The following is a 22,570-nucleotide window of genomic DNA, read 5'->3' as shown; positions in this document are numbered from 1 at the left end:
AGGCTCGATTGTGTCACGACCCAATTTTACCTATAGGTCGTGATGGCGCCAAACACTACAGCTAGGCAAGCCAACTAGTGATTTAAACACATATTCAACTCTTTAAAAATTAACCGAGTAATTAAACTCTCATAACTTGCAAGAATTAAGACAATATAAAAATATCTAGTAAATAAAAAACAAATACAAGAATAGAATTAAATCCACAAATTCTACTATTGTGTGCCAAGACCTAGTGTTACAAGTGTATGAGCATCTAGTAGATTATACAAAAATTTTAAATATTATCTGAAATAAAATAGACAGAATAAAATTTCAAGAAAAGGCACTAGTTGTTGCAGAACGGCTCAAACGGCAGCTCACCACTAAGCCTCTAGATAACGTGGGTGCACGCTGATAGGTCCAACTATAGAACCTGTCTCAGGTCATATACAAAAAAGTGCAGCAAGTGTAGCATGAGTACGTAAACAACGTGTACCCAGTAACTATCAAACCTAATCTCGAAGAGGTAGTGACGAGAGATCTACTTTGACACTCACTAAGGGTCAATAATAATAAATAAAATTAAAATAGAAATATTTAAATCTACATGATTTATAGAATTAACAATAATTTTCTTTAACGAGCAGAAATAATTAAATTCCTTCAAATACGAAAATTTTCCAATTTATTTAACTTCACAAGCTGCAATTAAAATATCAAGGTATCGTGTAACTATTATTATTAGGCACAATTTCTGCCAAGATTGTACGGCCCAATCCAGAGTATCGTGTACACTGCCGAGGGACGTGCGGCGCAATCCATAGATGCATCTATATTGCTGAGGCGTTCTTCCCGCTCCACAAGAAAGGAGGACATTTTCTTATGTACCTCCGGAATGAGAGTTATTTATAATAAGATCAATTCGAGAGGATGAACAATTTCTTTTAACAATTAATTAATTTAAACAGAAAATTAAGCATATGAGATTTTCATCTTTTAATATTTTCCCCTAACCATATGAGATTTTTCATCCTTTAATATTTTTTCCTAACAATTCACAATATATATATCAAATAATTTTAATTAAACAAAGAATACAATTTACACAAGTAATTCATGATTTGAGTCCTAAACTACCCGAACTTTTAGCATAAATAGTAGCTACGCACGGACTCTCGTCACCTCGTGCGTACGTAGCCCCCCGCAATTTAGCACAATTATTTAATTTAATCGCCTATGGGATAAATTCCCCCTCACAAGATTAGACAAGAGACTTACCTCAACTTGCTCCAATTTAATCCACTAGAAGGCCTTTTCCACGATTATCCAACTCTGTCTGGCTCGAATCTAGCCAAAATAATTCGATACAATCACTAAAAATTATAGGAATCAATTCCATAAGAAAATACTATATTTTTCAATAAAAAACCGAAATAAATTCAAAAGTCCTTTATGGGGCCCACGTCTCGGAATCTGGTAAAAGTTACGAAATTTGAACGCCCACTCAACCACGAGTCTACCCATACCAAAATTACTAAATTTCGATAACAATTCAACCCTCAAATCCTCAAATCTATCCAAGAGAGTTTTCAAACTTTTTCAACTTAATTCACCAATTAAATGATAAAAACAGTGATAGATTCGGGTAATTTAATCAATATTGAGTTAAGAACACTTACCCCATTATTTTCTCTGAAAATCTCCCAAAACTCACCTCAATCCGAGCTCCAAATCGATAAAAATTGAAAATGGGACGAAGTCCCATTTTCAGAACTTAAACTCTCTGCCCAGTGATTTCTTCCACGCGATCGCGAACATCCTCACGCGATCGCGTAGCACAAATTTTTACTGCCAAGAAAATAACCCTACTTGATTGCAAACAATGCCACGCGATCGCGATACACAAGGTTCCAACTCTACGCTATCACATCCCTCTTCACGCGATCGCATAGAGCAAACGCATGGCCCAGATTCCTCTCCAGTTTCCCCTAGGCGATCACGAACAATGCCACGTTATCGCGATGCACAGACTGGCCCAACCTACGTGATTGCGGACTTGCCCACGCGATTGCATAGAATAAATTTTTCTATTGCCCAATTAAGCCAACGCGATCGCAACCCGATTCACACGATCGCAATCGCGTAGAACAAAGTCGCCTCTGCCCAAATTACTATATGCGACCGCAGACAAACTTACGCGATCGCGTAGATGGAAATCAAAAGAAAAATACCAGCAGCTATCAGCAGTCTCCGAAAGGCCAAAAGTAATCTGTTAGCCGTCTGAAACTCACCCGAGCCCCTCGGGAGCTCAACCAAATATACCAACAAGTCCCAAAATATTATACAAACTTAGTCGAACCCTCAGATCACACCAAACAACATTAAAACCAGGAATCATCCTCCAATTCAAGCTAAATGAAACTTAAGATTTCCAACTTCTTCATTCGGTACCGAAACCTATCAAATCAAGTCCGATTGACCTCAAATTTTGCACACAAGTCATAAATGATATAACGGAGCTATGAAAATTTTCGGAACTGGATTCCGACCCTGATATCAAAAAGTCAACTCCCCGGTCAAACTTTCAAACCTAAATTCTTATTTAAGCCATTTCAAGCCTAATTTAACTACAGACTTCCAAATAAAATTTCGAATATGCTCCTAAGTCCAAAATCACCATACGGAGCTATTGGAATCGTCAAATCCCAATACCGGGTCATTTTCTCAAAATGTTGACCGAAATCAAACTTAGCATTCTAAGGCCAACTTAAGGAACCAAGTGTTTCTATTTTAACCCGAACACTCCCAAATCCAGAACCAACCATCCCCGCAAGTCATAAATTAATAAAAGCACATACATAGAGTTTTATTTAGGGGAACGGGGTTTTAAAAGTCAAAATGACCGGTTGGGTCATTACATTCTCCACCTCTTAAACAAACGTTCGTCCTCGAACGGATTTATAATTGTACCTGGAGTGCTAAATAATTGTGGATATCTGCTCCGCATGTTTTCCTCGGCCTCCCAAGTCACTTCCTCGACTGGTTGGCCCCTCCACTGGAATTTTACTGCAGAAATCCTCTTGGACCTCAACTGGCGAACATGTTTATCAACAATGGCAATTGGTCCTCTTCATAGCCCAAACTATTATCTAGTTGAACTGTGCTAAAATCTAACATATGCGATAGGTCAGCATGATACTTCCGGAGCATAGATACATAGAAAACCGGATGAACTCCTGATAGGCTGGGAGGCAAGGCAAGCTCGTAAGCAACCTCCCCAACTCATCTCAACACCTAAAATGGGCCTATAAACCTTGGGCTCAATTTCCCCTTTTTCCCAAATCTCATGATTCCCTTCATCGGCAAAAACTTCAAGAGAACTTTTTCACCCATCATAAAGGATAAATCACGCGCTTTCTAATCTGCGTAACTCTTCTGTCTCGACTTCACTGTAGGAAGTCTTTCCTGAATCAACTTTACCTTTTTCAAGGCATCTTTCACCAAATCAGTACCATAATATTTAGCCTCATCGGGCTCAAACCATCCGATGTGCGAACGACATCGCCGACCATATAAAGCCTCAAATGGAGCCATCTCAATGCTGGATTGGTAATTGTTGTTATAAGTAAACTTAGCCAAAGGTAGGAAATGATCCCACTGACCTCTAAAGTCAATCACACATGCCCTAAGCATATCCTCCAAAATCTGAATTGTCTGCTCTGACTGCCCGTCGGTCTGAGGATGAAAGGTTGTACTGAGCTCTACACGGGTCCCCAATTCACTCTGTACTGCTCTCCAGAAATGTAAAGTAAACTGAGGGCCTCTATCTAATATGATGGAAATTGGCACACCGTGCAACCGAACTATCTCCTGAATATAAATCTGGGCCAACCTCTCTGAAATATATGTGGTCACAACCGGAATAAAGTGTGCCGACTTAGTCAACCTGTCAACAATTACCCAAACTGCATCAAACTTCCGCAAGGTCCGCGGCAACCCTACTACAAAGTCCATAGTAATGCGTTCCCATTTCCACTCCGGTATAGTCATCTGCTGAAGTAGGCCACCTGGCCTCTGGTGCTCATATTTAACTTGCTAGAAATTTCGACACCTAGCTACATACTCAACTATGTCCTTTTTCATTCGTCGCCACCAATAATGCTGCCTCAGATCACGATACATCTTCATAGCACCTGGATGAATAGAATACCGAGAACTGTATGCTTCCTCTAGGATCATATTTCCCCACTCCATCCATATTAGGAACACATAGACGATCCTGGAGTCGTAGAACACCATCCGCTCCAATAGTAACTTCCTTGGCACCACCCCGTAATACCATTTCTCAAAGAACCATTAAGTGTGGATCATCATACTGGCGAGCCTTGATCTGCTCAAATAGTGAAAACTGAGCTACAACATATGCAAGAACTCGGTTGGGCTCTGAAATATCCAGCCTCATAAGTTTGTTAGCCAAGGACTGAATAATCAAAGCTGATGGTCTCTCCTCTACTGAAATGAAAGCCAAACTACCCATACTCTCCGCCTTTCTACTCAAGGTGTCTGCAACCACATTTTCTTTGCCCAGATGATACAAGATAGTAATATCATAATCTTTTAGTAACTCAAGCCATCTGTGCTGTCTCAAATTTAGATCCCTCTGCTTGAACAAATGCTGTAAATTACGATGATCAGTGTAAACTTCACAAGAAACCCCATAAAGATAATGCCTCCAAATCATAAGAGCGTGAACAATCGCAGCTAACTCCAAATCATGTACCGGATAATTCTTCTCATGGGGCTTCAGCTGACGTGAAGCATATGCAATAACTCGCCCTTCCTGTATTAATACACAACCCAAGCCAACGCATGAAGCATCATAATACACCGTATACATCCCCGAACCGGAAGGCAACACTAACACTGGTGTTGTAGTCAATGCTGTCTTGAGCTTCTCAAAGCTCACCTCACAATCATCGGACCATTGGAACGGAGCACCCTTCTAGGTTAATTTGGTTAAAGGTGTTGTAATAGATAAGAAGCACTCCACGAACCGATGATAACAACCTGCTAAACCTAGGAAACTCCTGATCTCAGTTGCCGAAGTGGGACGATGCCAATTCTGAACTGCCTCAATCTTTTTGGGATCAACTTTAATACCCTCACCCGATACAATATGCCCCAAAAATGCTACAGACTCTAGCCAAAATTCACATTTGGAGAACTTAGCATATAGATTTTGTTCCCACAACGTCTAAAGCACCACTCTCATATGTTGCCCGTGCTCTTCCTTGTTGCGCGAGTAAATCAAAATATCATCAATGAAGACAATGACAAACGAATCAATATATGGTCTGAATACTCTGTTCATCTAATCCATAAACGTTACCGGGGTGTTAGTTAAACCGAAAGACATCACCAGAAACTCATAATGGCCATATCTAGCCCTCAAAGCAGTCTTCGAAACATTCGAATCCCGAATCTTCAACTGATGGTACCCCAACCTCAAGTCGATCTTAGAGAACACCTTAGCACCCTGCAACTTGTCAAATAGATCATCAATACGCGACAATGGGTACTTGTTCTTAATAGTGACTTTGTTCAATTGACGATAATCAATACACATTCGTATTGTTCCATCCTTCTTCTTCACAAATAATACCGGTGCACCCCAAGGCAATACACTCGGTCAGACGAACCCTTTGGCTAGTAACTCCTCAAGTTTTTCTTCCAATTCTTTAGGAGTCATGCGATATGGTGGGATAGTTATAGGATGTATATCTGGAGCCAAGTCAATACAGAAATCAATATCACGATTAGGTAGCATACCTGGAAGATCTGAAGGAAATACATCGGAGAACTCCCGAACTACAGGCACTGAATCAATAGTCGGAGTCTCTGCAGTAGTATCCCGAACATAGGCTAGATAAGCTAAACAACCCTTCTCAACCATATGTTGAGCCTTTATAAAAGAAATAACCCGATTAAATGCACTAACAGACGAACCCTTCCACTCCAGCCTAGGCAACGCTGGAATAGCCAAGATAACAGTCTTGGCTTGACGATCTAGAATAGCATAATATGGAGATAACCAATCCATGCCCAGGATGATTTCAAAGTCGGTCATCTCAAGCAATAGGAGATCTGTTCTAGTTTCATAACCACATAATGTAATAATACAGGACCGGTAGATCAGATTCACAACAACAGAGTCGCCCACAGCAGTGGTGTCACGACCCAATTTTACCAATAGGCCGTGATGGCGCCCAACACTACAGTTAGGCAAGCCAACTAGTAATTTAAGCATACATCAATTATTTTCAGAATAATTTTCTAAGTATTTTTTATTATCTTACTAGTAATATTAAAAAGAATATAAAAGATACCGATTAATTTAAATCCAAGATAAATAATCAACTCCCAATTATACCAATGTGTGTGCCAAAAGCTGGTGTCACAAGTGTATGAGCATCTAGTAGATTATACAAAACTCCAAATACTGTCTGAAATAAAATAGACAGAAAGTAAATACAAGAAGAGACACTGGTAGCTGTAGAACGGCTTTAAAAGGCAGCTCACCACTACGCCTCTGGATAACGTGGGTGTAAGATGATAGGTCCTCCACTAGTGCTTGCCTCAGGTCCTGCACAAAAAGTGCAGCAAGTGTAGTATGAGTACGTAAACAACGTCTACCTAGTAAGTACCAAGCCTAATCTCGAAGTAGTAGAGACGAGATGGCCGACTCTAACACTCACTATGGGTCAATAATAATAATTAAAATAAAATTAGAATATCTAAATCAACATGATTCACAGAGTTAACAATAATTTATTTAACCAGCAGAAATAATTAAATTTCTTCAAATACAACAATTTCGAAACTATTAATTAAATTCACAAACTGCAATTTTAAATGCCAAGGTATCGTATAATTATCATTATTAGGCACGATTTCTGCCTAGGTCGTACGGACCGATCCAGAGTACCGTGTACACTGCCGAGGGACATGCGACGCGCTCCATAGATGCATCTATCCCGCCGAGGCGTTCGGCCCGCTCCACAAGAAAGGAGGACATTTTCTTATGTACCTCCGGAAGGAGAGTATATTTATTATAAGATAAATTCGGGAGGATGAATAATTTGTTTTAACAATTAATTAATTTAAACAGATAATTTAAGCATATGAGATTTTCATCTTTTAATATTTTTTCCCAACAATTCACAATATATACCAAATAATTTATTTAAATAACGGATAGAATTTACACAAGTAATTCATACTATGAGTCCTAAACTACCCGGACTTTAGCATTAATAGTTGCTACGCACGGACTCTCGTCACCTCGTGCGTACGTAGCCCCCACAATTAGCAACAATTATTAATTTAATTACATATAGGGTAATTTTCCCCTCATAAGATTAGACAAGAGACTTACCTCAACTTGCTCCAATTTAATCCACTAGAAGACCTTTTCCACGATTATCCAACTCTGTCTGGCTCGAATCTAGCCAAAATAATTCGATACAATCACTAAAAATTATAGGAATCAATTCCATAATAAAATACTACACTATTCAATGAAAATCCAAAATTAATTCAAAAGTCGTCCGTGGGGCCCACGTCTCGGAATCCGGCGAAAGTTACGAAATATGAACACCCACTCAATCACGAGTCTACCCATACCAAAATCACTAAATTCCGATAACAATTCGGCTCTCAAATCTAACCAAGAGAGTTTTTCAAACTTTTCCAACTCAATTCACCAATTAAATGATACAAGCAGTGATGGATTCGGGTAATTTAACCAATATTGAGTTAAGAACACTTACCCCATTGTTTTCTCTGAAAATATCCCAAACATCGTCCAAATTCGAGCTCCAAATCGTTAAAAAATGAAAAATGGGACGAAGTCCTATTTTCAGAACTTAAACTCTCTGCCCAGTGATTTCTTCTACGCGATCGCGGACCAACTCACGCGATCGCGTAGCACAAATTTTTCTACCCAGAAAATAACCCTACGCGATCGCGAAAAATCCCACGTGATCGCGAAGCACAGTCTTCGCAAGCCTACACGATCGCGAGCCTCCTCACGCGATCGCGAAGCATTAAGCATGTGGTCCAGCTTCTGCTTCGTTTCCTCTTCGCGAACACGTTCTTAGCCACGCGTTCGCATAGCACGGCTTGCCAAACCTATGTGATTGTGGACTCACTCACGTGATCGCATAGCACAAAATTTCAGCTGCCCAATTAACCCTACGCAATCGCATATCTTCTCACGCGATCGCGTAGAAGGAAACCAGAACCTGCAGAAACCAGAACTTCAACTATCAAGCCAAGTCTAAAAATGATCCGTTAAGCATCTGAAACTCACCTGAGACCCTCGGGACCTCAACCAATAATACCAACAAGTCCTAACATATCATACGAACTTAGTCGAGTCCTCAAATCACATCCTACAGCACTAAAAATACGAATCACACATAGATTCAAGCCTAATGAACTTTGAAACATCCAATTTCTACAAATGACGCCGGAACCTATCATTTCAAGTCTGATTGACCTCAAATTTTGCACACAAGTCTTAAATGACATGACGGAGTTATGAAAATTTTCGGAACTGGATTCTGACCCCGATATCAAAAAGTTAACTCCCCGGTCAAACTTTCAAACTTAAATTCTTGTTTTAGACATTTCAAGCCTAATTTAACTACGGACTTCCAAATAAAATTCCGAACATGCTCCTGTCCAAAATCACCATACGGAGCTATTGGAACCGTCAAGTCCCGATTCCGGGGTAGTTTTCTCAAAATGTTGACCGAAGTCAAACATAGCACTTTAAGGCCAACTTAAGGAACTAAGTATTCCGATTTCAACCCGAACACTTCCAAGTCCTGAACCAACCATCCCCACAAGTCATAATTTATTACAAGCACATATAGGGAGTTTTATTAAGGGGAACGGGGTTCTAAAAGTCAAAATGACCGGTTGGGACATTACAAGTGGACACATAAACGGGAGTAATCAAGGACTCACGAGAAACACCCAGAAATTGAGCAAATAGAGAGGACACATATGAATATGTAGATCCTGGATCAAATAATACAGAGTCATCTTTGCCGCAAACATAAATAATACCTATAATCACGATATCTGAGGCCGATTGTCACGACCCAAAATCCATAAAGGTCGTGATGGCGCCGGACACCGCTGTCAGACAAGCCAACAATAAATAATAAATAAATTCTCATTTTAATATTTTTGAAGTCATAGTTGTTCTCCTCAATTAAATAGCAGAAGATGAAGTTTACAAAATACGTAATAATATCTCTAAATTTCTAAACAATTTATAACCATTCCCAAAACCCGGTGTCACAAGTGCATGAGCATTTACTAGGGAGTTAAAATAAAATACAGCATCTGTCCGGAATACAAATTAGACAGGAAAAATATAATAACTCTGAAAGAGACTCTGTTGGTTGCAGATCGTAATACAGAATGCAGCTCACCTATGTCCCCACAATTTTAACCACACCACTGTGCCCACAAGGCCGCTAGACATATATGTACCTGCACAATAAAATGTGCATCAAATGCAGCATGAGTACGAAAATAACGTGTACCCAGTAAGTATCAAGCCTAATCTCGAAGAGGTAAAGATGAGATGGCCGACTATGACACTCACTATGGGTCAATAATATTAAATAATCATGAAAATAGAAATATTTATATCAAGTATTTTATGCTTTGAGTCTTAAACTTCCCGTACTTTAACATTAATAGTAGCTATGCACGGACTCTCGTGAGTACATAGCCCCCGCAATAGCAACAATTATTTAATTTAATCACCTATGGGGTAAATTTCCCTCTCACAAGATTAGACAAAAGACTTACCTCAATTTGTTCCAATTTAATCCACTAGAAGGCACTTTCCTCGATTATCCAACTTTGATTGGCTCGAATCTAACCAACAATAATTCGATACAATCACTAAAATTTATAGGAATCACTTCTAGAAGAAAATACTACATTTTTATTAAAATCCCGAAATTAATTAAACATTTGTCTGTGGGGCCCACATCTCGGAATTCGGAGAAAGATATGAAATCTAAAAATACATTCAATTATGAGTCCAACCATACCAGTTTCACTCAAATCCGACTCCGGATCGACACCGAAATCTCAAAAATTCGTTTCTATGAGATTTCTAAACTTTTCCCAAATTTATATCTCAAAACACTAATTAAATGGTGAAAACAATGATATATTCATGTATATTGACCAATTCCGAGTTAGAATCACTTGCCCCATTGTTTTTCCTTGAAAATATATCAAAATCGCTTATCCTCAAGCTCCAATTCATCAAAAATGGAAAATTGGACGAAGCCCCCTGTTTTTATAACTTACATATCTGTCAGGGAGCCCGATTTTCCAGGGAGCCAATTTGTCAGGGAGCTCGATTTGTCAGGGACCCCGATTTGTCAGGGAGCTCGATTTTCCAGGGAGCTCGATTTGTCAAGGAGCCCGATTTGTCAGGGAGCTCGATTTGTCAGGGAGCCGGATTTGTCAGGGAGCTCGATTTGTCAGGGAGCCCGAATTGTCAGGGAGCCCGACTTTGACAGGGAGCGCAATTTTGTCAATGAGTCCGATTTTGTCAGGCAGCCCGATTTTGACATGCAGCCCAATTTTGACAGCATTTCCAGCAGAAAAATTGTAGCAGCTTTTACAGCAGTTAAGTCCCACTTTTGATTCGTTAACCATCCGAAACGCACCCGAGGCCCTCGGGACCTCAATACAATGCACCAACAAGTTCTAAAACATCATACGAACTTATTTGAAACCTCAAATCAAGTCAAACAACGCTAAAATCACAAATCACACCCCAATTCAAGCTTAATGAAACTCAAGAGTTTCCAACTTCTACATTCGATGTCGAAACCTATTAAATCAAGTCCGATTGATCTCAAATTTTGCACACAAGTCATAAATGACATAACGAAGATGTGAAAATTTTCCGAACTGGATTACGACTCCGGTATCAAAAAGTCAACTCTCTGGTCAAACTTCCAAAGTTAAATTCTTATTTTTAGCCATTTCAAGCCTAATTTAACTACGGACTTCCAAATAAAATTCCGAACACGCTCCTAAGTCCAAAATCACCATGCGGAGTTGTTGGAATCATCAAAATTCTATTCCGGGGTGGTTTGCACATATTTCGACATCCAGTTACTATTTGAACTTAAATTTTTAATTTTTTATCAAAATTCCATATCTCGGGTTAGGGACATCGGATTTTGATTCCGGGCATACGCCCAAGTCCGAAATCACGATACGGACCTACCAAAACTGTCAAAATACTGATCTGAGTCCGTTTGCTCAAAATATTGACCAAAGTTAAACTTGGCCTTTTAAAGCCAACTTAAGGAATCAAGTGTTCCGATTTCAACTCAAACACTTTCAAATCCCGAACCAACCATCCTCGCAAGTCATAAATCATTAAAGCACATACGGGAAGTTTTATTTAGGGGAACGGGGTTCTAAAAGTCAAAATGACTAGTTGGGTCGTTACATTCTCTCCCACTTAAATATACGTTCGTCCTCGAACGTGCTAAGGAGTGTTCCGGAGTTATCCAAAATCACTGTTTAACACCTCGTGCACCTACCCGTGCTACCACACCCAATGGAGCATATTAACTCGAGCCAATCTGAAAATTCTCCCCTTTATTTAGGCAAATAAGCCTTAGAGCCCAATTCTAACATCCAGAATTCTCCACCATGCATGTTTCCAACCTATGAATGTCGTATCAATCATTACATGATGCACCAATACAGGATTGCATACCTTTGTTGAATTTAGACCATGCACCGCATCATTCACATGACTATAATAATATCCCCGATAACAATAGTCAAAATTCCACGAATCTGATGTTCACAACACACCTCATGATACATATAAGTCTTGTTCCAACTCTTGAAATGCTTCCACGATGGAAGAAATGTGTAGAAATTCATAACCAACTGTCGAGTCAACAATTATTGAGTTTCTCCTTCTGACAAGAACCGTTGCCTCATTATAAGCAAATAATGGTATTTTCTTTTTATTATACTTCATATAACCCGATCGCACTGATCCCGGATCCAATAATTTTGTCTCCCCCAGCATGAGCTACTCAGGAAATAAGCCACCTCAGACACAGCAAAAAGTCTCATATGACGCCACAATGAGCTAATAAGCTACGGACTCGATTGCGATACATAAGAAAAACGAATTCTGGAAAGGATTACTCAACCCACGTGACTAATTAGACAACTAAAAAGGTGTCATGAACCTTCCTCAGAAAATGGGACACAAATACACAAAATAGAATATAGGGGACTGTACTCAACATCACAATGTTGCGACGTGCAACCCGATCCACACATGGTACCGTTGCAGCGTGCAACCCGATCCAAACAACATACCCGTGGCGGCGTACCACCCGATCCGCACAAAAAGAATCTATAAGAAAATACTTACCGAGATAGAATGCTCATTACTACAAAATATCCAAATATCGGACACAAGCATGCTCAGTGCATAATACCATCCCTAGAAGGACCGACAACGCCATATGCTACAAAACTCAAGAACAACTAAGGTGCGATATATGATCTGAATCTCGAGAGCCATCTTGCTCACATATCACCATCGCTATGTGGGACCTCAACACATAAGAAATTTATCAAGCCATTGCATAACTCACACGGCACAATATAGTATTACATGAAATAACTGACGACGAAACGACATCCAACGTCTGAATACTCCTCCATAAGGAGCTGTTATGCTGAAATGAACACACCCGGCCTGATATAGAGGCCGTATTCATATTTAAATTCATCCACAAACCTCAAGCTGATTCTGATCGCACCGTACTAGGCTAATAGCCTTTCAAGGATCCATAATAACCCTTTTTCCCCTAACACACAAGAACAACCATCATAACCTGAACAAACTTCCACATTCCATAACCAAATGAACCGAGCACCCTCTAGGCAAAAATTCTCGAATTAGCGATATCGCCACAATATTCATACTTGGTTGTTAAATATTTAATCAATCAGGTGACTACTTGTCATACTCATACAATTTTCCCGTGGAATACGCTCCCACGACCTTCCCCAACAGAGAACAAGTCTGCACATCCATACCACCGGCAATACTAATATTGTAAGGAGAATCAAGGATCCGCAATTCAATACACAAATCCTCTTACACATAATGCCAATCTCAAGTGACACTGAAGACAATACCAGCTTGCTTTAAACATCTAACTCCTTTTCTACTCGTCCGAGATTGTGACATCCTTGTCAACACCGAACCGAAATCTTAAATCCTCAACTTTCGAATCTCATGCTACTTAATGTACTTAATCACGCAAATACGTAGGAGTACAAGAATTCCATCATAACTCCCGAACCACTAATAGGGTAAACACTTCGTCATATAGCAACCTTCAACTTAACTCATTTCAAAAGAACCATTGCAACATGCTGAAATGAACACACCCGGCCTGATATAGAGGCCGTATTCATATTTAAATTCATCCACAGACCTCAAGCCGATTCTGATCGCACCGGGATCCCTCTACACATAACATGCCATAATACTTGAATTTCTCCAAATAAAATCAATTACGGCGGCTGTCAAGCCTGGCACGTACCGCCACAAATCACATGCATAACTCAATGCACTGAAGGAACTGATCATTGCCACCATCATGCCAATTTAACCATTGTTAGCCGACCCGTCTTTTCTCAATTTATTCTCAACTTGCCTTAGAAACAATAATAGCTCAATTCATTACATCACGAACTCAAATCCGCACTCATCCTGGGTGACCTTATTTCACCAAACCATGTTATTTCAAAACTCACGAATCATCTCATACACCTCCTTCTGCGCACTTTTACATCTTCAACTGTTATACCCATTCTGGTACTTCTTTTATGAATCCGAAGTTATTTTCTTCCGTTTCTCAAATGCTACGCCATAACCTGAAGATAACGCAGAGTACTCCAAGCCTCGTTTCATAATCTGCTGCAAAAGCTTGATACTCAACCATACTACGGACTCTAGATCCTTAGGCACCGCACTCTAAATTTTTGAACCCACCACGATCGTTATTGAGAGTCACTTGCTCTGACTTGTTCCCAAACATGATCAACTCCAAGGCCCTGCTAGCACATGGACACTTTATCAAGGAAACACCCAACAGTCTCACTTTCCCTGTGTATTACATCTACATGAAGCATAAACTTTGAGTCTTCCCAAATCCTAAATACGAATCGATAAGGCCAAATATGGCACACATTCCTGAAATCCTTTGCTCAGATTACCACCGATGTTTTCTTTTCTTAGTCGTAATGACCCACCAATAACCAGAAACCGCACAAGTTGACACTACGCAATCCAATCATAGATGGTGGGGCTCTCCCTCTTAGCTTGAAGCTACAATTACAAAATTCTAGAATCCACCGAGATTCTTTCTTCATCGTTGACATGATCATGCACACGCAACTCGCCAAATTTTCTTGAAATCCTTCTATTAACCTTTAATAAACACTCTGAACCACTAGCCACATTTACATATTAAATCTCTTACCGGGTAGCCAGTAGAATTCTTTGCAGAAACTTAGTCAACACCACGCGACCGTTAACCTGCTCAAAGGAGAATAACCCACCTGTGGAAATTACATGCCGACTTATTCCAACGTCACTGCACTGGGTGAAATTACTACGAAATCAGTAGATCATCCTGAGTCCGAGCTCATTCACCAGTTGCACCAGTCCGTTCACTCCACATGGACGTCAACTAAATGTGCGACAATACATTCCAATCTAAAGACATGTTGTATCCTTCTTTATATCAAGCAACTCCCTCCTATTGTATCCAACCTTCCTCAATATAGCAGCCAATATTCTAAATTAAGTCCGTAGACCTAGTCACTGTCCACCATGAATCCCAAATCACTCAAATTTCCCCCCAAGGCGTGTGGCTATCCTATCACAGAACCCGTATGCTACCTTGCCACTCTCCCACTTTGGTCAACCATCTCCTTTAAGCAACTACTCTGCTTCTGTTTTCTTACACTTAGCCTTTTCGGAACCAAACCACCGCAAGGCACCTTCCATATGTCCTTCCTCATCCTTCGCTTCCCAGTTGTTGCCCTAACTCAAAATCTGACTCTGTAGCACTTGAACCAATAGCTCGTTACCAGCTTTAAACCTTTCTGACGATCTTCCTTCTCGAGACATCAATACTAGGAACGCTGCTTCGATACTGAATCACTGCACACCGCGATCTCTAACGACTGCTTCCCATATTCCAATTCCTAATACCCCATCGTGAAGGCTAGTTAAAGAAAACCATAACACCGGCGAACCTTAACATATTTAACAAGGCGATGACACCACATCAAAAGTGAGAACTCTATCACACTCGAAAATATCAAGCTTTGTTACTCTATCAACCCCAAACCTGAACATTCATAGTACGATTACCTTTTTCTTGCTGGGAATAAAACATGGAACCTCTAAATCATGTACTGGGAAAAACCTTCTTTCAAGTCGTTTACTGCCCTGACACATAGACGAGCATTTTACCATTTCATAAACACTTTGCGATAACAACGCACGAATCATCATAACAGTGAATGCCAAATCTCAAAACCTTAGGTAGTACTGATACTTAATTTGAAATGACAGAACGGCCTTTCGCAAGGCGACGACAATAGCCTAATTAATTACACAGGGAGAAGCATTATGTACTACATCTGTAGTACCATTAAAAATTTTCTCGATCCCCAATTTATAACAAGCGCTTCATGTCGCATAAGATTGAGTAGGAAGAAAATGAAAGCATAAGCCTTAAAGGAATCAAATCGCACGATGAGGAATCAAAAGGGGAAGTATTCCTAACAGCCTTGTAGCCTCTCGAAGATAAGTACAGACGTCTCCGTACCGATCCGCAAGACTCTACTAGACTTGCTCATGACTCGTGAGACCTACGTGAACCTATTGCTCTTATACCATGTTGTCACGAGCCAAAATCCATAAAGGTCGTGATGATGCCGGACACTGCTGTCAGACAAGCCAATAATAAATAAATTCTCATTTTAATATTTTTGAAGTCATAGTTGTTCCCCTCAATTAAATAGCAGAAGATGAAGTTTACAAAATACGTAATAATATCTTTAAAAATTTCCAATATAGTACAACCCATAATCAACCCAAAACCCGGTGTCACAAGTGCATGAGAATTTACTAAGGAATTAAAATTTAAAATACAGCATCTGACCAGAATATAAATTAGACAGGAAATTATAATATCTCTGAAGGAGACTCTGTTGGCTGCGGATCGTAATACAGAATGCAGCTCACCTATGTCCCCGCAAATATTAACCACACCTCTGCGCCCACAAGGCCGCTAGACATATATGTACATGCACAATAAAATGTGCAGCAAGTGCAGCATGATTACGAAAACAACATGTACCCAGTAAGTATCAAGCCTAATCTCGAAGAGGTAGAGACAAGATGACCGACTATGACACTCACTATGGGTCAATAATATTAAATAATCATGAAAATAGAAATATTTATATCAAGGTGATTCACAGAGTTAACAATAATTTTATTGAACCAGCAGAAGTAATTAAATTCCTTCAATTCCAATAATTCTCAATATATTAATTAAATTCCTTCAATTCAAATAATGTCTAATCTATTAATTAAATCCTTCAATTTCAATAAAAATTTCAATTTATCAAATAGCTTTACAAGCTGCAATTCAATTTTAATAAATTTTCAATTTATCAAATAGCTTTACAAGCTGTAATAAACTGTCCAAGTATCGTGTAATTATTATTATTATTAAACACGATTTCTGCCGAGGTCGTACGGCCCGATCCAAAGTTTTGTGTACATTACCGAGGGACGTGCGGCACGGTCCATAGATGTATCTATCCTGCCGAGGCATTCGGCCCGCTCCACAAGAAAGGAGGACATTTTCTTATGTACCTCCGGAATGAGAGTATTTGCTATAAAATTTATTCGAGAGGATAATAATTTATTTCAACAATTAATTAATCTAAAAAAAAATTAAGCATATGAAAATTTCATCTTTTGCTATCTTTCATAACAATTCACAATATATACATCAAATATTTTAATTAATAAAGAATACAATTTACACAAGTAATTCATGCTTTGAGTCCTAAACTACCCGTACTTTAGCATTAATAGTAGCTACGCACGGACTCTCGTCACCTCGTGCGTACGTAGCCCCCACAATTAGCAACAATTATTTAATTTCATCACCTATGGGGCAAATTTCCCCCTCAAAAGATTAGACAAGAGACTTATCTCAATTTGCTCCAATTTAATCCACTAGAAGGCACTTTCCTCGATTATCCAACTTTGATTGGCTCGAATCTAACCAACAATAATTTGATACAATCACTAAAATTTATAGGAATCACTTCTATAGGAAAATACTACATTTTCATTAAAATCCCAACATTAATTAAAAATTCGTCTGTGGGGCCCACATCTCGCAATCCGACGAAAGTTATGAAATCCGAAAACACATTCAATTAATTGTCCAACCATACCAGTTTCACTCAAATCTGACTCTGAATCGACACCGAAATCTCAAAAATTCGTTTCTATGAGATTTCTAAACTTTTCCCAAATTTCTATCTCAAAACACTAATTAAATTGTGAAAACAATGATATATTCGTGTATATTGATCAAATCCGAGTAAGAATCACTTACCCCAATATTTTTCCTTGAAAATATATCAAAATCGCTTCTCCTCAAGCTCCAATTCATCAAAAATGGCAAATGGGACGAAGCCCCCTGTTTTTATAACTTACAGATCTGTCAGGGAGCCCGATTTGCCAGGGAGCCCGATTTGTTAGGTAGCCCGATTTGTCAGGGAGCTCGATTTGTCAGGGAGCCCGATTTGTCAGGGAGCTTGATTTGTCAGGGAGCCCGATTTGTCAGGGAGATCAATTTGTCAGGGTGCCCGATTTGTCAGGGAGCCCGATTTGTCAGGGAGCCCGATTTTGTCAGGGAGCCCGATTTTGACAGGGAGCCCGATTTTGTCAGGCAGCCCGATTTTGACAGCATTTCCAGCAGAAAAATTGCAGCAGCTTTTGTAGCAGCTAAGTCCCACTTTTGATTTGTTAACCATCCGAACCTCACCCGAGGCCCTCGGGACCTCAACACAATACACCAACAAGTCCTAAAACATCATACAAACTTATTTGAAACCTCAAATCAAGTCAAACAATGCTAAAATCACAAATCACACCCCAATTCAAGCTTAATGAAACTCAAGAATTTCCAACTTCTACATTCGATGTCGAAACCTATCAAATCAAGTCCGATTGACCTCAAATTTTGCACACAAGTCATAAATGACATAACGGAGCTGTGAAAATTTTCAAAACTGGATTTCGACTCCGGTATCAAAAAGTCAACTCCCCGGTCAAACTTCCAAAGTTAAATTCTTATTTTTAGCCATTTCAAGCCTAATTTATCTACGGACTTCCAAATAAAATTCCGAACAGGCTCTTAAGTCCAAAATCAATATAAAGAGCTATTGGAATTATCAAAATTCTATTCTGGGGTCGTTTGCACATATTTCGACATCCGGTCACTATTTGAACTTAAATTTTTAATTTTTCATCAAAATTCCATATCTCGGACTAGGGACCTCGAAATTTGATTCCGGGTATATGCCCAAGTCCTAAATCACGATAAGGACCTACTAAAATCGTCAAAACACCGAACCGAGTCCGTTTGCTCAAAATGTTGACAAAAGTCAAGCTTGGCCTTTTTAAGCCAACTTAAGAAACCAACTGTTCCGATTTCAACCCAAACACTTCGAAATCCCGAACCAACCATCCCCGCAAGTCATAAATCATTAAAGCACATACAAGGAGTTTTATTTAGGGGAACGGGGTTCTAAAAGTCAAAACGGCCGGTTGGGTCATTACACCTATGCATCTGGTCTGGCCGGAAAAGCATAGAACCGAGCTGGAGCGCCAACTGGCTGGCCTCCGACTGGCTGACCTCCATCTCTAAGACCTCCCCTACCCACCTGTCCTCCACCTCTTGGTGGTCGGACTACTAGTGGAGAAACTAGTGCGGTAATCATAGGCTGCTGACCCTACTGCACTAGCCTACCCCGAAGCCTGGGGCAGAATCTCTGTATGTGACTGGGATCCTCGCACTCGTAACAACTTTTCAGTACAATAGGTTACTCACTAAGAATCTGGCCCTAGTGACCTTAGTATCCACTGGAAGAACCCTAGATAGCTGGTGGGAGATAAGAACTCTCTGGTATAGCACTAAAATAAGGTCGCACTGGAGCACCCGAGGAGGCGGTAGTGCTGGATATGGGGGCCAGTTGGACTGTCCTCTCACGAACTGACCTCTGCCCCCAGACGGAGCACCTCTGAACTCTCCAGAGTATCTAAACCGCTTATCTCTCATAACCTGCTCTCGGCTCCGCTGACGTACACCCACAATCCTCCGGGTTATCTCCACAACTAGCTCATAAGAAGTACCCATCTCAACCTCACGAGCCATAGTGGCCTGAATACCAGTATGTAAACCTGTAACAAACCTCCGCACTCTCTCCGCATCAGTAGGGAGTATCATAAGTGCATGGCGAGATAACTCAGAGAACCTCGCCTCATAATCGGTCATTGACATCTGACCCTGCTGAAGCTGCTCAAACTGAAACCGCAACTCTTCCTACTGGGAGGGTGGAATATACTTGTCCAGGAAGATACGGGTGAACCTGTCCCAAGTTATGGGAGGAGAATCTGCTAGTCTACCAAGAACATAAGACTTCCACCATCTACGAGCCCTGCCCTCTAGCTAAAAAGTAGCAAAGTCAACCACGTGAGACTCCAATATCCTCATGTTATGTAGTCTGTCCCTGCACTGATCAATGAAGTCCTGTGGATCCTCATGTCGCTCACCCCCAAATACAAGAGGATATAGTCTAGTCCATCTGTCTAATAGTTTCTGCGGATCAGCGGCTGCAACTGGCCTAGGCTCAGGTGTAGCTGCTGCCACTGGTTGGGCTCCACCCACGGGTAGTGCACCCTGGGCCTGATATACAGCAGCTGCCTACCCATGAGCATGTGCGGTAGGGGTCTTTTCTCCCCTTCCCTCCTGAGATGTGGCTGGGTCTACCGGAAATAAACCAGCCTGAGTCATAGTGTCCATGAACCGCAACATACGACCCATGACATCCCGAAATCCCGATGCAGATGTGAAATCCATCGGAGCTGGCTCTACCACAGGCACCTCACCCTGTTCCTCAATAATGGGATTCTCTGTTGGGCCAACTGGCAGCATAACTGGAACAGTCCTGGGGCGTCCTCGCCCCTACCACGGGCTGGAGCCCTCCCTCATTATCTGCCTCGGTCTCTAGCAACTGGGGGAGTAGCTTCCCTGATATGGAACCTCACTAGAGCGCATTCTCACCATCTGTGAGAGAATAAGAGAAACATATTTAGTTCTACATCAATTGCATGAGGGAAGATGAAGAAAGGTAATTTCCTAACACCCTATACCCTCTTGAAGATAAGTACATACATCTCCATACCGATCCGCAAGACTCTATTAGGCCTGCTCATAATTGGGAGACCTACGTGAACCTAGTGCTCTTATACCATGTTGTCACGACCCAATATCACCTATAGATCGTGATGGTGCCCAACACTACAGGTAGGCAAGCCAACTAGTGATTTAAACACATATTTAACTCTTTAAAAATTAACCGAGTAATTAGACTCTTATAACTTGCAAGAATTAAGATAATATAAAAAGATCTGGTAAATAAAAAAAATACAGGAACAGAATTAAATCCAAAAATTCTACTAGTGTGTGTCAATACCTGGTGTCACAAGTGTATGAGCATCTAGTAGATTATACAGAAATTCTAAATATTATCTGAAATGAAATAGACAGAATACAATTTCAAGAAGAGGCATTAGTTGCTGCAGAACGACTCATAAAGGCATCTCACCACTAAGCCTCTAGATAATGTGGGTGCGCGCTGATAGGTCCAACTATAGCACCCGTCTCAGGTCCTGCACAAAAAAGTACAGCAAGTGTAGCATGAGTACGTAAACAACGTGTACCCAGTAAGTATCAAGCCTAATCTCGGAGAGGTAGTGACGAGAGGTCGACTTTGACACTCACTAAGGGTCAATAATAATAAATAAAATAAAAATAGAAATATTTAAATCTACATGATTTATAGAATTAACAATAAATTTCTTTAACCAGTAGAAATAATTAAATTCCTTCAAATACGATAATTTTCCAATTTATTTAACTTCACAAGCTGCAATTAAAATATCAAGGTATCGTGTAATTATTATTATTATGCATGATTTCTGCCTAGGTCGTACAGCCTGATCCAGAGTGTCTTGTACACTGCCGAGGGACGTGCGGCTCGATCCATAGATGCATCTATATTGTCGAGGTGTTCGACCCGCTCCATAAAAAAGGAGGACATTTTCTTATGTACCTCCGGAATGAGAGTGTATTTATTATAAGATCAATTCAAGAGGATGAATAATTTTTTTTAACAATTAATGAATTTAAACTCTCTCTCTATATATATATATATATATATATATATATATATATATATATATATATATATATATATATATATATATATATATATATATATATATATATATATATATATATATATATATATATATATATATATATATATATATATATATATATATATATATATATATATATACAATTTACACAAGTAATTCATGATTTGAGTCCTAAATTACCCGAACTTTAGCATAAATAGTAGCTAGACACGGACTCTCGTCACCTCGTGCGTACGTAGCCCCCGTAATTTAGCATAATTATTTAATTTAATCACCTATGGGGTAAATTCCCCCTCATAAAATTAGACAAGAGACTTACCTCAACTTGCTCCAATTTAATCCACTAGAAGGCCTTTTCCATGATTATCCAACTCTGTCTGGCTCGAATCTATCCAAAATAATGCGATAAAATCACTAAAAATTACAGGAATCAATTCCATAAGAAAATACTATATTTTTCAATAAAGATCCAAAATAAATTCAAAATTCGTCTGTGGGGCTCATGTCTCGGAATCTGGCAAAAGTTACGAAATATGAACACGCACTCCACCACGAGTCTACCCATACCAAAATTACTAAATTTCGATAACAATTCAACCCTCAAATCTACAAATCTATCCAAGAGGGTTTTCAAACTTTTCCAACTTAATTCACCAATTAATTGATAAAAATAGTGATGGATTCGGGTAATTTAACCAATATTGAGTTAAGAATACTTACCCCATTATTTCATCTAAAAATCTCCCAAATATCGCCTCAATCCGAGCTCCAAATCGATAAAAATGGATTTCATAACTTAAACTCTCTGCCCAGTGATTTCTTCTACGCGATCGCGAACATCCTCACCCGATCGCGTAGCACAAATTTTTACTGCCC

At 39.8% G+C, this 22,570-nt stretch overlaps 1 protein-coding gene across 1 annotated transcript in view; it reads left to right on the top strand.

Annotated features, from left to right (window-relative positions):
• The window catches only part of LOC142172069 (uncharacterized), a 28,597-nt gene that overhangs the window by 4,681 nt on the left and 1,346 nt on the right, over nt 1-22,570 (top strand). The window lies entirely within an intron of this gene.

This window comes from Nicotiana tabacum, chromosome 17 (genome assembly GCF_000715075.1).
Source record: "Nicotiana tabacum cultivar K326 chromosome 17, ASM71507v2, whole genome shotgun sequence".
Classification (NCBI taxonomy): domain Eukaryota; kingdom Viridiplantae; phylum Streptophyta; class Magnoliopsida; order Solanales; family Solanaceae; genus Nicotiana; species Nicotiana tabacum.
This window is presented reverse-complemented; position numbering and strand designations above follow the sequence as displayed.